This window comes from Elephantulus edwardii, unplaced genomic scaffold, assembly GCF_000299155.1.
Source record: "Elephantulus edwardii isolate Elephantulus edwardi_28Jun2011 unplaced genomic scaffold, EleEdw1.0 scaffold00023, whole genome shotgun sequence".
In the NCBI taxonomy this organism is placed as follows: Eukaryota; Metazoa; Chordata; class Mammalia; order Macroscelidea; family Macroscelididae; genus Elephantulus; species Elephantulus edwardii.
Genome location: NW_006399773.1, coordinates 26921796 through 26934522, shown reverse-complemented (window position 1 = coordinate 26934522; position 12727 = coordinate 26921796). Strand labels below are relative to the sequence as shown.

The window sequence follows — 12727 nt, the reverse complement described above, 5'->3', positions numbered from 1 at the left end:
CAACAATATTCTCTGAGAGGAACATAAACCAAGAAATGTCGCTTTAATTACTATAGCACCGTCACTATTTTAAAAAGTTATCTTCTTCTTGTTGTTATGTGCCATCAAGTCATTTGTGACTCATAGCAACCCTATGTACAAGAGCTCTAAACGTTGTTCTATCCTGTGCCAACCTAACCATCTCAAACGCACTTATTCCCACCGCTCCAGTAACAGAATTGATCCATCTCATCGAAGGTGTTCCTCTCCTTTGCTGCCCCTCAACTCTGCCAAACACGATGTCCCTCTCCAAGGAAAAATTATAAAGAAAATTCATGTGCTCCAGAAAAGCAAACTTATTCCCAAAAATTAGTTGTAATGACGACAAATAAGATTAACAAATTATTAAGAGTAGTTTGTCTGTCTACACACTAATGCTTCTCTATTTGTATTCAGTGAATTTCTTCATATCTTCTCTGAGAACAGTAGCCTGAACCACGTCATTCTAACTCATCATCTTTTCTTTTCTACACAGGGTTAAACTGTCCTTTCTCTCAGCATGAGATATTGGAATATATGTTGTTCTGTTCTTCTTGTTCTATGAAGTTAAACTCCCACTGTCTTATGGAAAATTGTATCACCAGGAGACAAAACATATGCTTTGTGTTAGAACAAACTTCACAAAGCCTAACAACACAGGAAATTAACCATGATGTACAAGTTTTTACAGTGAACATATAGACAAGAGTAAGAGCAGAATGGCAGAGAATACCAACATTAAAAGTGCTATATTAAGTCTTTTTTGTGCAATTATGTTTTAATTTTTCCATTGAAATTGTGTTGCAAATGAAGGTTAGCTTTACAAAGACGGAACTACTACACTTAAAACTTATTTATCTTTTACAATGTAGGTGTGTACCACAAAACGTCTGTTCATGCCAGGTCCAACCACATATAAGTCCTTGTTCCCATAATATAAAGACTGAGTTCAGAGAATAAGACATAGGGAAGTTTATTTTTCAGTATTGTAGATTCTTTGTCTGTCACTATTCTAACCTGACACAGCAACAGGATGACGTTCTGGTGTCCATCTGTCCAGAAACACTCACCTTAAGCAGTGACTGTCCAGATGCAGCTACAGCTGCAGTTACCTTCATTGGCCAGGGGTGCTTAGTGGGTCAAGCTTAGCTTGTAAAGAGTTCTTGGTCACAGAAACTGAAGAGTCTGTGGTGGTGGCAGCAAAGAGAAGAGAGGCAAAAAAATTATCCAGAAAAAGCAGAGAAGTATTGGGTCAGGCTGAAAGGGTTTAAAGGTCATTAATATGTCAGAGAATGGCCAGTCAGAAGAGAAAGGAACATGTTTAGATGACAAGTACATGCTACACTAAAAGATGGTCACAGCTCTACAAAGACATGCTACAATATTGGATGGTCGAAGCCCAAGTGGCAACCACACAGGATTGGTAGCAGAGGAGCAAAGTTTTTGTACAACCTCTCACTGTCGTGATGGCGATTTCACAGGTCAAGGTTCTGCCTTGCATGCCTTGTTCACACCAATTTATAACATGGCGTTCATATGACATCCAAGTCACAGTGTCCTATTTTACAATGCATATTTTTAACATTAAGTCAGGCATAACTATACTAAATAATACTTCAAATATGGTTGATTGTTAAGAGTACTGGTTTTGAAAGAAAACAAAACAACAAAGTCCTAGCTGTTAAATCATTTCTTTGTCATATGACCTTATAAGACAGAGTAAGATTGTCCCATAGAGTTTCTAAGGTTGCAATACTTACCAAAAAAATACATCTTCCTCCTGTGGAGAGTTTAGTCAATTTGGACAAGAAATCTTTCTGTTAGCAACTGAGCACTTAACCACTGTGCCCCAGGATTCCTTTGATTAACTACCTCTCATTCTTCCCACAGTAAAATATACTTAACTAATGCAGATATAGATTTTATTTTGTGGTTCTTGAATGCTGATATATGTGTAAAAAACAAGTTATTTTTAATAAGTGGAAATAGATGGATATTCTAGAGAACATTTTGTAAAATCTTTGAGCTCACGAAAATTTTACAGGTTCATTATTGTGTTCAATTTTACTTGACAATTTATAGGTTTTCTTCTTCCTGAGTCTACACCTCGTGCTTGCACTGCTCTTACACTTATCAGACAATTAACTAAGTCTGGGGCTCATTATTATCCTGAGGGCAAGGTAGAAAAATAATGAGAAGGTTAGAAAGGATGACAAAATGAATACCTGAGGTGAATTTACTTGACTGCCAGCAATGAATAAAAATCATGCCAGGGATAATGTTTTCTCAGAAAATTTATAAAAGGAGCAACTGAGTGAAAAAAGTCAGGTTATTGATCTCATCCACTTGCTCTGCTTATTCTATATACTTGTTGTTGTTAGGTGCCATTGAGTTGAGTACAACCCATAACACCCCATGGACAACAGATCTGTCTGAACCCTGTCCAATCTTGTGTCATCTGCACACTTACTGACACATCAGAGCCCTTTACAGCAGTCATTGTATCTGTCCACCTGGCTGAGGGTCTTCCTTTCCTTTTCTGATACTCTGCTTTCTGAGTGTCATGTCTTTCTCCAAGGATGAGCCCCTCCAGCAGCATCTCTGAAGTATGCGAGGCAAAACTTTCACATCTTTGCCTCCCAGGAGCACTCTGGCTGAACACTCTCCAACACATATCTGTTTGTTCTTTATGCAGTCCAGGGAATATTCAGTACTCTTCTCCAACACCACAGTTCAAAAGTTTCAATTTTTCTTCTGCCACCCTTATTTATTGTCCTGCTCTCAGATGCATAGCAAGTGATCGGAGAGGCCATGGCACTAATATTAGATCTAAGCACTTGTACTTGTTATTGTTGTAATGTGCTGTTGAGTCGACTACAACTAATAGTGACCTGATGCACGATAGCTCTGAACTCTGCTCCAACCTGGGCCAATCTCACTGTCTCTGACACACCTACCCCTCCTTACCCCAGTTATTGTGTCACTCCATCTCACCCAGGGTCTTCCTTTCTTGCACTGTCCCTCAATTGTTCCAAACATGATGTCCTTCTCCAAGGCCTCCTGGCCATGTGCCTAAAACATGTGGTCTGGGACTTTAGAATCCTTGCCTCCAAAGAGCAACTTGGTCTCATCTTCTCCAGGACAGACCTGTTAGTTCTCTTGGCCATCCATGGTATGTTCAATAATTTCTCCAGCACCACAAGTACCAGATATCATTTCTTATGTAATCCTTTGTTAAGGTCCAGCTCTCTGTGCACAGCAAGTATTTGAAAAGACCACGGCCTCGATCAGGCACACCTAAGTCTCTAGACTGACATCCTTGTTTCTCAGCACTCTAGAGAGGACCCTAACAACAGATTTTTCTAATGTAATTTTCCCCCCTAACTGTTTGTGCCAAGACTATTGATTTTGGACCCAAGTATGCTGAAATTGTTAACAATTTCAATCTCTTTTCCACCTATCATGATGCTGCCAATTGTCCTAGTGCTGAGAATCTTCATTTTCTTGATGTTGAGCTGTGCTGCCAATACAATACTGTTAGAATCCACCAGCTGCTCCATGGAAGAAAGATTAACAGTATCTTCCCATGTGATTATCTGCCTCTGAAAACCTCCAGGAGTGTTGCTTCATGATTACAGCATGACATTTTATTGTGAGAGGAGATGATGCAACATGAGGGTGGCCAAGTTTGACTTCTGTGTACTTCATAAAGGGGAACTGGTCTCATTAATATCTATAGCAGCAAACAGATAGCTTCTGGGTCAGACATACCACGCCCCATGCTCTTGCACCTCTTTCTATCAGTGATTTGGGTCCAATATTTGTAGTTGATTCACAGACTTTACTAACAATTGTGGGGTTTGTCAGGGAAATAATTTGGAGACTGGGGAACGCAAAGAATATCATCCAGTACAGTCCAAACTTAATCCATCATTCCCGAGCCAGATTAAGAAGGCACAGTTCACCAATTAGTGAAAATTGAGGTTTAGTTTAGCAACATAAATAAAGGAGGCTCTGGTTTCCTAATCATCCAACAAATATTGTCTCAAATCAATTAAAAGTCAGCTTTTCTTCTTATCATTGGCCTCGTAGAGAGAAAGTGATGTTACCAAGTCAAAGGTGGGTAACTCTAATCATCAGCCCTCAGGCCTGTTTTTAATTATTTTTGGTCAAACATTCTTTCTAGGTCGTATAGCCCTGGTATGAACACTTGCTATACAGAGGTAACTCGTGGTTGCTGTGAAGCTGAACACAGTGACACTGATGTGTCAAATGTTATAATGGTTACAACAACAACAACAACAACCACATGGCGGACAGTATTTGGTGGAGCTCCCCAATTAAAACAAGCTTAGAAGCAGGAGCGACATTCACTTCCAAAATAGCTTGCCTCCAAAAACTTTGTCAACTTGGAGAAAGGATGAAAGTTATAATAGTGCCCAGGTCTTTCGTTCATAGGGTCTCTATGAGTCACCTTTGACTCAACAGCACTTAACAACAACAACATATCTCAGAGCAGTTATAAATCAACTTTTCCTCTGGTTACACCTTGCCACAGTCTCTCCACCACTGTCCTTACAGTGTGGAAAATTATCTCTCTTATATTGATCCTATTGACAGGGAATGGCAAAGGACATGCTGGCAAAGGAGATCCATCAGTCTTTAAGAAAGACTGTGGCAATATAACAATAGAAACTGACCCTCAAAGAATGCAGACTATATGGTAATAAAAACAGACTCTCAAAGAATGTGGCAAAACAACAGATTCAAGGACAAGATAAAGGAGACAAAGACAAAGGTCAAAAGTCACCATACATCCATTAGAAGGAATGCACTAATCAGGTGTTTAAACCCCACTCCCTAAACAAAGGATATATAAACCTTTTGTAAGATAAAGACCAGCCTGTCCTGACCCCTTCATAGTTTGTTATATGTCTAATAAACTTCAGGTGTTTTTTTTCTCTTGCTTTCACTTGGTATTGGTGTCTTTCTTGTATTTCTGAGTCAGGACTTTCTACTTCTTACTTGAAGAGGCCCCTGGAGCTCTTTTGGAAATCATCCCCTTGACACTATGGCTGTTAATGATTTGCAAGACTATGTGTCTGCAGTTAAGGAAGTTGGAGACTATGCCCCTAACAAGAACTAATACAATAGCCACAAAAGCCAATCTCCAATATACCTCAGTTACATGTGTTGCTGTTCCAGTCATTTCTGCATAACCTTCAGGAGGATTTTGATTGCATGTGACATTAATGATATTATTTGATAATTTCCACACCCTCACCTTTTTTTTCGGAATGAAAATAAATACAGATCTTTTCCAGTCAGTTGGCCAGGTATTTGTCCTCCAAATTTCTTAGCATAACCTGGTGAGCAAATCGGAGGACGTATCTGTTTGCTGAAATAAGTCAATTGGTATGCCATCAATTATTGGGGCCTTTCAGGGCAGCTTGAACTTTCTCTTTCATCATCATAGGCTCTTGACCATATGTTGCTGTTGTTGTTATGTGCCTTCGAGTTGCCTGCGACTCATAGCGACCCTATGTACAACAGCCCTAAACTCCACTCTGTCCTGTGCCAATCGCACTGTCTCTGACACTCCCATCCCAATTATCCCAGTCACTGAATCAATCCACCTCATAGAGGGCCTTCCTCTCCTGCGCCATCCCTCCACCCTCCCAAGCATGATGTCCCTCTCCAAGGACCGGTCTCTCCTCACTACATGTCCAAAGTAAGTTAGACGGAGCCTCAGAATCCTTGCCTCCAAGGAGCCACCCGGTTTAACCCTCTCCAGGACAAATCTATTTGTTTTCCTAGCAGTCCATGGTATTCTCAGTACTCTTCTCCAGCACCACAGCTCAAAGGCATCAGTTCTCCTTCTATCCTCCTTGGTCATTGTCCAACTCTCTGATGCATAACAGGTGATTGCGAAGACTATGGCCTGTATCAGATGCACCTTAGTCTCCAGAGAGACACCACTGCTCTTCAGCACTTTGGAGAGGTCCCTAACAGCAGACTTTCCCATGGAAATGCGCCTTTTAATTTCCTGGCTGCTGGTGCCAAGACTGTTGACTATGGAGCCAAGCAAACTAAAGCTGTGTACAATCTCAATCTCTTCACCATCCATCCTGATGCTGCCGATTGGTCCAGTGGTGAGAATCTTTGTCTTCTTGACATTGAGCCTCAATCCATATTGTAGGCTGCAGTCCTTGACACTCTGCAGCAGGTGCTTCAGGTCCTCCTCAGTTTCAGCAAGCAGGGTTGTGTCATCCGCATAATGCAGATTGTCGATAAATCGTCCACCAATCCTGACCCCACATTTCTCCTCATAGAGCCCAGCCTCCCGGATAATCTGTTCTGCATATAGGTTGAAAATGTATGGAGATAGGATGCATCCCTGGCGTACGCCCTTCCCAATTTTGAACCATGCAGTGTTCCCTTGCTCTGTTCTGACGACTGCCTCCTGGTCCAAGTATAAGTTTCGCATTAGAACGATCAAGTGTTCTGGGATTCCCATTCTTCTCAGAGTCAGCCACAGTTTGTTATGATCTACACCGTCAAATGCCTTTGCATAGTCAATGAAACCAGATAGACCATATAGTTCATGAAATTCTTCTGTGTCAGCCAATTATTTTTGATATAGTGCTCTGTGTAGTACTTCCATGTTCTTTTGATGCTTCCTGGGTCATTGAACAGTCTGCCTTTTGTATACTTAATTATTGTAACTTGAGGCTTGAATTTGTTCTTTAGTTCCTTCAGCTTAAGAAATGCTGAGTGAGTTTGTCCCTTTTGGTTTTCTGACTTTAGCCCCTTGAATATTTCACCATAAAGCTTTGCTTTGTTTTCCTGAGCTGCCCTTTGAAATCTTCTGATCAGTTCCTTAACATCTTAATTTCTTCTCTTTGTTTTACCTTCTTAGTGTTATAATGCAATTTTCAAAGTCTCTTCTGACATCCATCTTTCTCTTTTCTTTCTCCTCTGTCTTTGTAATGACTTTTTTGCATTCTTCATGAATGATATTCTTGATATCCTCCCATAGCTCTTCTGGTCTTTGCCCATTAGTGTTAAAGGCTTCAAACTTGTTCCTGTGATTTCTTTAAATTCTGGTGGGATAGATTCAAGGTCAAGCTTTGGTGTTTGTAGATTGCATTTAATTTTTTTTAGCTTCAATTTGAATTTACATAGAGGGAGGTGATGGTCTATTCCACAATCAGCACCTGGCCTAATTTTCACAATTGATATGGAGCTTCTCCAGTTATTTCTCTGACAGTCATAGTCAACCTGATTCCTTTACAGACCATCAGATGAAGTCCATGTTTTTGGTGGTCATTTATGTTACTTATAAAAGGCATTTGCAAGGAAGAGATCATTAATTACAGAATTCTATCATTCTAGCCTTATTTCTGTTACCAAGTCCTGCTTTCTGACTACTGATCCTTCTTCCCTGTTCCCAACTTTTGCATTCAAGTTATCCATTACTATCAGAGTCTCAGCTGCATATTCAATTTATTTCTGACTGCAAAAGTTGGAAGAACTCATATATTTTAATCCTTTTTGGCTCTGGCTTTTTGTGCGTATATTTGAATGATTATAGTATTAATAAGTCTTCCTTTTACGCATATTAATATTTTCCTGTCATGCACAACTTTGTATTTCAAGATGTATCTAGAAATGGTCTTTTCACCTGTGAAAGTGACTCTAATTTTTCCTCACCTTTTCATCTCCATTGTAGTAGTGTAGTAGAACATATGATTATCTGATTCAAAATGCCTTTTGCCAACCCATTTCACTTGCCATTGCTTAGTCAATATTTATGCGTTCCATTTCTTCCTTAACAATCTCCAATTTTCCTACATTCATACTTCTCACATTCCGTGTCCCAATCAGTAGTGTCTGTTTCTGCTTCTGGTGCCATATCTTCTAGTCTACTCTAAATATGCTCTATCGTACACAGGATTTCCTGAGACCTGTTTTTTTCGGGAGTAGACTACCAATTCTTCTCTTTAGTCTGTCTTAATTTGGATGTTCAAGTTTAAAACAGTATTTTACAGACAAGAATTTTGCCCTAAAGAGCAGATGAGAGACCTTTCTCATTATTCATGTCATGGATCAGTTGTTGGTCCCACTCACCACCCACTTAAGTGCATGTATATTGTTCCCACTCTCACCACTGCTCTGTTAGCATCCAGCTCAATTACCTCTCCTTGCTCCTCCAGCACCTTGCACAACCCTACCCCTAGCCAATCCTGATTTGTTGAGTCAGATCTCCACACACCTTTATTCACCCATTATCTCTTCCTTTTCCTGTGATGTTGGTGTTCCTTTGCAGTGAGATTGGGATGTCCTCCTGATGACATCCTTTCTCCTGAAGCTACTGTCCTCCTTTTCCTCAAAAGTGGCGCATGAAAATGGCACTAATGTAAGTTGTGTTTCTTTTGTCTATTGTCCTTGGTCTGAAGAGTGGTATTAACGGGATCCTCAACTCTCTTCTCTACTTTTTGCGAGGTTTCAGTGGCAAGTTCTTGACTTCTCTCTTGTACTAGGTGAAGGTGAGGTCTTGACAAGGTCTTGGATATATTGTTGTTGTTATTGTTATTATGTGTCATTGAATCTCTTGCAATTTATAGCAATCCTATTTACAACAGATCTGAACCCTGCTATATCCTGTTCCAACATTGTTGTCTCTGACACACCTACTCCTATTATGCAAGTCACTGAATCAATCCATCTCATTGAGAATCTTCCTCTCTTGTGCTGTACCTCCATCCTTCAAGCATGATCTTCCTCTCCAAGAACTGATCAGTCCTTGAATATGCCCAAATTATGTCAAAGCTTCAGAATTCTTGCCTCCAAGAAGCAGCCTGGTTTCACCCTCTTTAGAACTAACACGTTTGCTCTCCTAGCAGTCATGATATATTCTATCCTCTTCTCTGGCATCACAACTCAAAGGCTTTAATTGTACTTTTATCAGCCCTCGTCATTGTCCAGCTTTCCGATGCATAGCACATACTTGGGAAGGTTATGGCCTGGATCATTGCTCTTTAGTACTCAGAGAGATCTCTGACAACAGACTTGACCAGTGTAATTCATGTTTTGATTCCATGGCTCTTGGTACCAAGAGTATTGATTGTGGAGCTAAGCAAACTGAAGCTGTTAAAATTTCAATCTCTTCACCATCTATCATGATGCTGCCAGTTGGCCCAGTGGTGAGAATCTTTGCTATCCTGATGTTGAGCTTGAATCCATATTCAAGGCTGCAGTCCTTGATGTACATCAAGCACTTCAGGTCCTCCTCAGTTTCAGCAAGCAAGGTTGTGTCATCTGCATAACACAAGTGGTAGATGAGTTATCCTCAAATCCAGAAGAGCCCAGTCTCCTAGAAAATCTGTTCTATACATAGATTGAAAAGGTTTAGAGATAGGACAAATGAAACTCTGAATACTGCACAAAATCCAAAGCAAAAGGGAAGAAATCAAGAAATTAGGAAAATGAACAGATTTCAAAGGGCATCATGGGAAGACAAAACAATGTATTATAATGAAATGTATAAAGAGCTGGAGTCATAAAACCAAAAGGGCAAACTTGCTTGGTGTTTCTTCAGCTGAAGAACAAATTTAAGCCTCAAGTTACAATACTTAAGGGTATTTTGGGCAGAATATGAAATGATCCCGAAAGTATTAAAAGATGGAAGGAATACACAAGAGTCAAAGGGTATTGTACCAAAGGAATTGGCTGACACAGAAGAATTTAATGAAACAACATCTGGGTCAAGAGCCTGTGGTGCTGAAGGAAGAAGTTCATGTTGATCTGAAATAATTGGGGGGCGGGGGGAGGAAAAAAGGCTCCAGAATTGACAGCATACCAATTGACATATTTCAACAGGTGCTGCCCTGGATGTGCTCACCAAGATGTGTCAAGAAATCTCGAGGATAACCACCTAGCCAAATGACTGAAAGAAATCTATGTTTGTTCCCATTCCAAAGAAAGGTGACCCAAAAGAGTGCAGTGATTATTGAACAATATCATTAATATCATATGCAAAACAGATTATACTGAAAATTATCCAAAACTGACTGAAACAAGCACATCAGCAGACAACTGCCAGATGTGCAGGCTGGGTTCAGCAGGGGCCATGGTAGTAGGAGTATTAGAGCTAATGTTAGATGGATCTTGGATCTTGAAAATAGAGTAGTTGAAAAAAGGAAGAAAAATATGAAACAAAAGAGCTGTGCAAATATGAAACTCATTACAATTCCGTTACTCTGGATTCCCCCCCCCTTATTATTTAGATGTTTCAAGAAATCATAGAGAATCATGGGAGAAATATTCAGACATCATACTTTTTCATATAGTACAAAGTTTTGAAATTTTAATGTTTATTTAAATTATTTCAAACTAAGCAAATGTATTAACAAATGTATTAAATGCTATAAAATTACAACAAAATAAATATCAGTAATTTCTTCTAAATTTTAATTCAAGTACTTTACAATCTTCCTTATGTATTACCATGCAAATTATATCCACTTTTAATTTGCACCTAATGCTCCCTTAGCAGATTTTAATTTTAAAATATCTTTGAAATTATTTATGTGTTAAAAATGTTAGTTTAGGCAAGGATCAACTAATAGCTGGTAGGAAGAATTGTAAAATGAGCAAGGGCCATCTGGAGATGGTCATATCTGAGTTTTACCAAATCCGCCAAAGGGAACCGTTACTGTCAAAAGTATCAACAGCACAAAATTTCCTTTTGTCTACATTCCTGTACCTCTTTCTACTCGTCTCAACACCAATACTACTGCTAAACTAGATTTAATGGATTTTACCAAAATCCAATGCCATAGCTCACAAAGCACACAGAACTATGACGAGGAAGTCCAAAGATTATAATCCAGATTAGTAGCGCAATATGGCCAGGACAACTTCTGAAATGTGCATACAGACACCTCAGCTGTGAGCCTCATGGCTTTAGACCAATGTTACAAAGTTCTCATTCCTGGCAATATAGGCTCTCATCTCTCCCCAAATTATCTGATTGTGTGTGTGGAGGGGGGAGAGTTTGCACACACCATTCAGTTCCATCTCATGTCAGGTTTCTCCGGTCCTCTGCTTCATTTATGGCTGCTCCTGGAGCAAGAATCTCTGGGCACGAAGGAAGTGTTACATTCTCTTGCTGCTGTTTCTTCTTCACCAGCAGTGAGGAAAGTTCTCTCTCTACTATTGAATCTACTCAATTTAATGGAAATACTAGCTCAAACACTTGTAGATTGAATTATTCAATCCCCTTGTAGATAGGCTAAAACACCTTATTCAAATATTCTTGCCCGTCCACATGGTACAGTCAAGCTCAGTGGCTAGGAAAGCCATATCGAAAGAGAAAATCACAGGCATTCTGATGTCAGTCCCATGTTGCAAAAGAAGTTATTTGCTAATTTATGTTAACTGAATAAATTATTTTCCTAAAGAAGTTATTGACCAGTTAAATTTACAGAAGTTGAAATTTTTAAGTGAAGAGAACTTACTTTAATATAAGGATGACAGAAGAAAAAGTGATACCTTAGAATTGTGGTGCTGAAGAAGAGTTTTGGACATTCCATGGACTTCCAAGAACACAAATAGGACTATCTTAAAGAGAGTGAAGCCAAGTTTCTCCTTGGAGGCTAGGATTTTGAAGCTCTTTCTCACATATTTTGGGCACATGTCCAGGAGAGACCAGTCCTTGGAGAAGGACATCATGCTTGGAAGAGTGGAGGGACAGTACAGGAGAGGAAAACTCCAGATGAGACGGTTTGATACAGTGACTGTGTCAATGGGGGCTGGTGTCTTAGAATTAGTGGGAGTGGCTAAGGACAGGGCATGGTTCAGAGCTGCTATATATGTAGGGTTGCTATGGGTCACAGGCGACTTGACAGTACATAACAACAACAATTTTATGATTATAATTAGTTGCAATCAGAACCGTTGAAAATGAGTTTACTTTTGTTCTTTTCAAAAACCTCACTGTGAGTCTGAAACTGTGTTTCCTACTCAAATACATATATATTTATTTGGAATTAGAATGAAATTATTATACTACATTGATGAATGGTTCTTCCAAAACTGTCTTGGAATAATTACTTATGTACATTATCTTTGATTGTTGTTATCAGTACTGCACAGGACTTGGCAAATGTAAGATATTTGTAGACCACCGAAGGGAGTGTATATATTAATAATCATGTGAACAGGAATATGGTACCCTTGTGGGTTGAGATTTTAAAAATAAGGCAAGCCAAACAATAACCTGTGAAACTGACCACTTTTGTTATCTCTCCAGGTTTAAAAGGGACTATCCCAGAAACAGAATGAGAAACTCAACTACCAATAATGAAGAACCAGAATGTAGCTATTAGACTTCACTATCCCTTTAGTGGAGTTTCCAGAAACAAAATATAGAAATAACAGAGCAATAGCATAAGATGGTGTCAGAGTATGTGAGAGTAAGACAAAGACAGTGGAAAGCGAGGCAGTGTAGAAGTAGCAGAAGAGAGAGTGTGCGCGCGAGCTCTCACTGCATTGTGGGGAGGGGGTGGGGGGAGGGCCCGGGACCCGGGGACAGTTGGAACTGGGGTCGAAATGCCGCGTGACTTGTAGGTGAGAGAACGCCGAGCCGTCGCCGCAGCCTCCGCCGCCCAGAACCCCTTGTTCCCGCTGCCGGGAAGCCGAATCG

At 39.9% G+C, this 12727-nt stretch overlaps 1 pseudogene; it reads left to right on the top strand.

Moving 5' to 3' along the window:
* Positions 1 to 1369: 1369 nt before the first annotated feature.
* Positions 1370 to 12727, top strand: part of LOC102847669 — a 12369-nt pseudogene continuing 1011 nt past the window's right edge.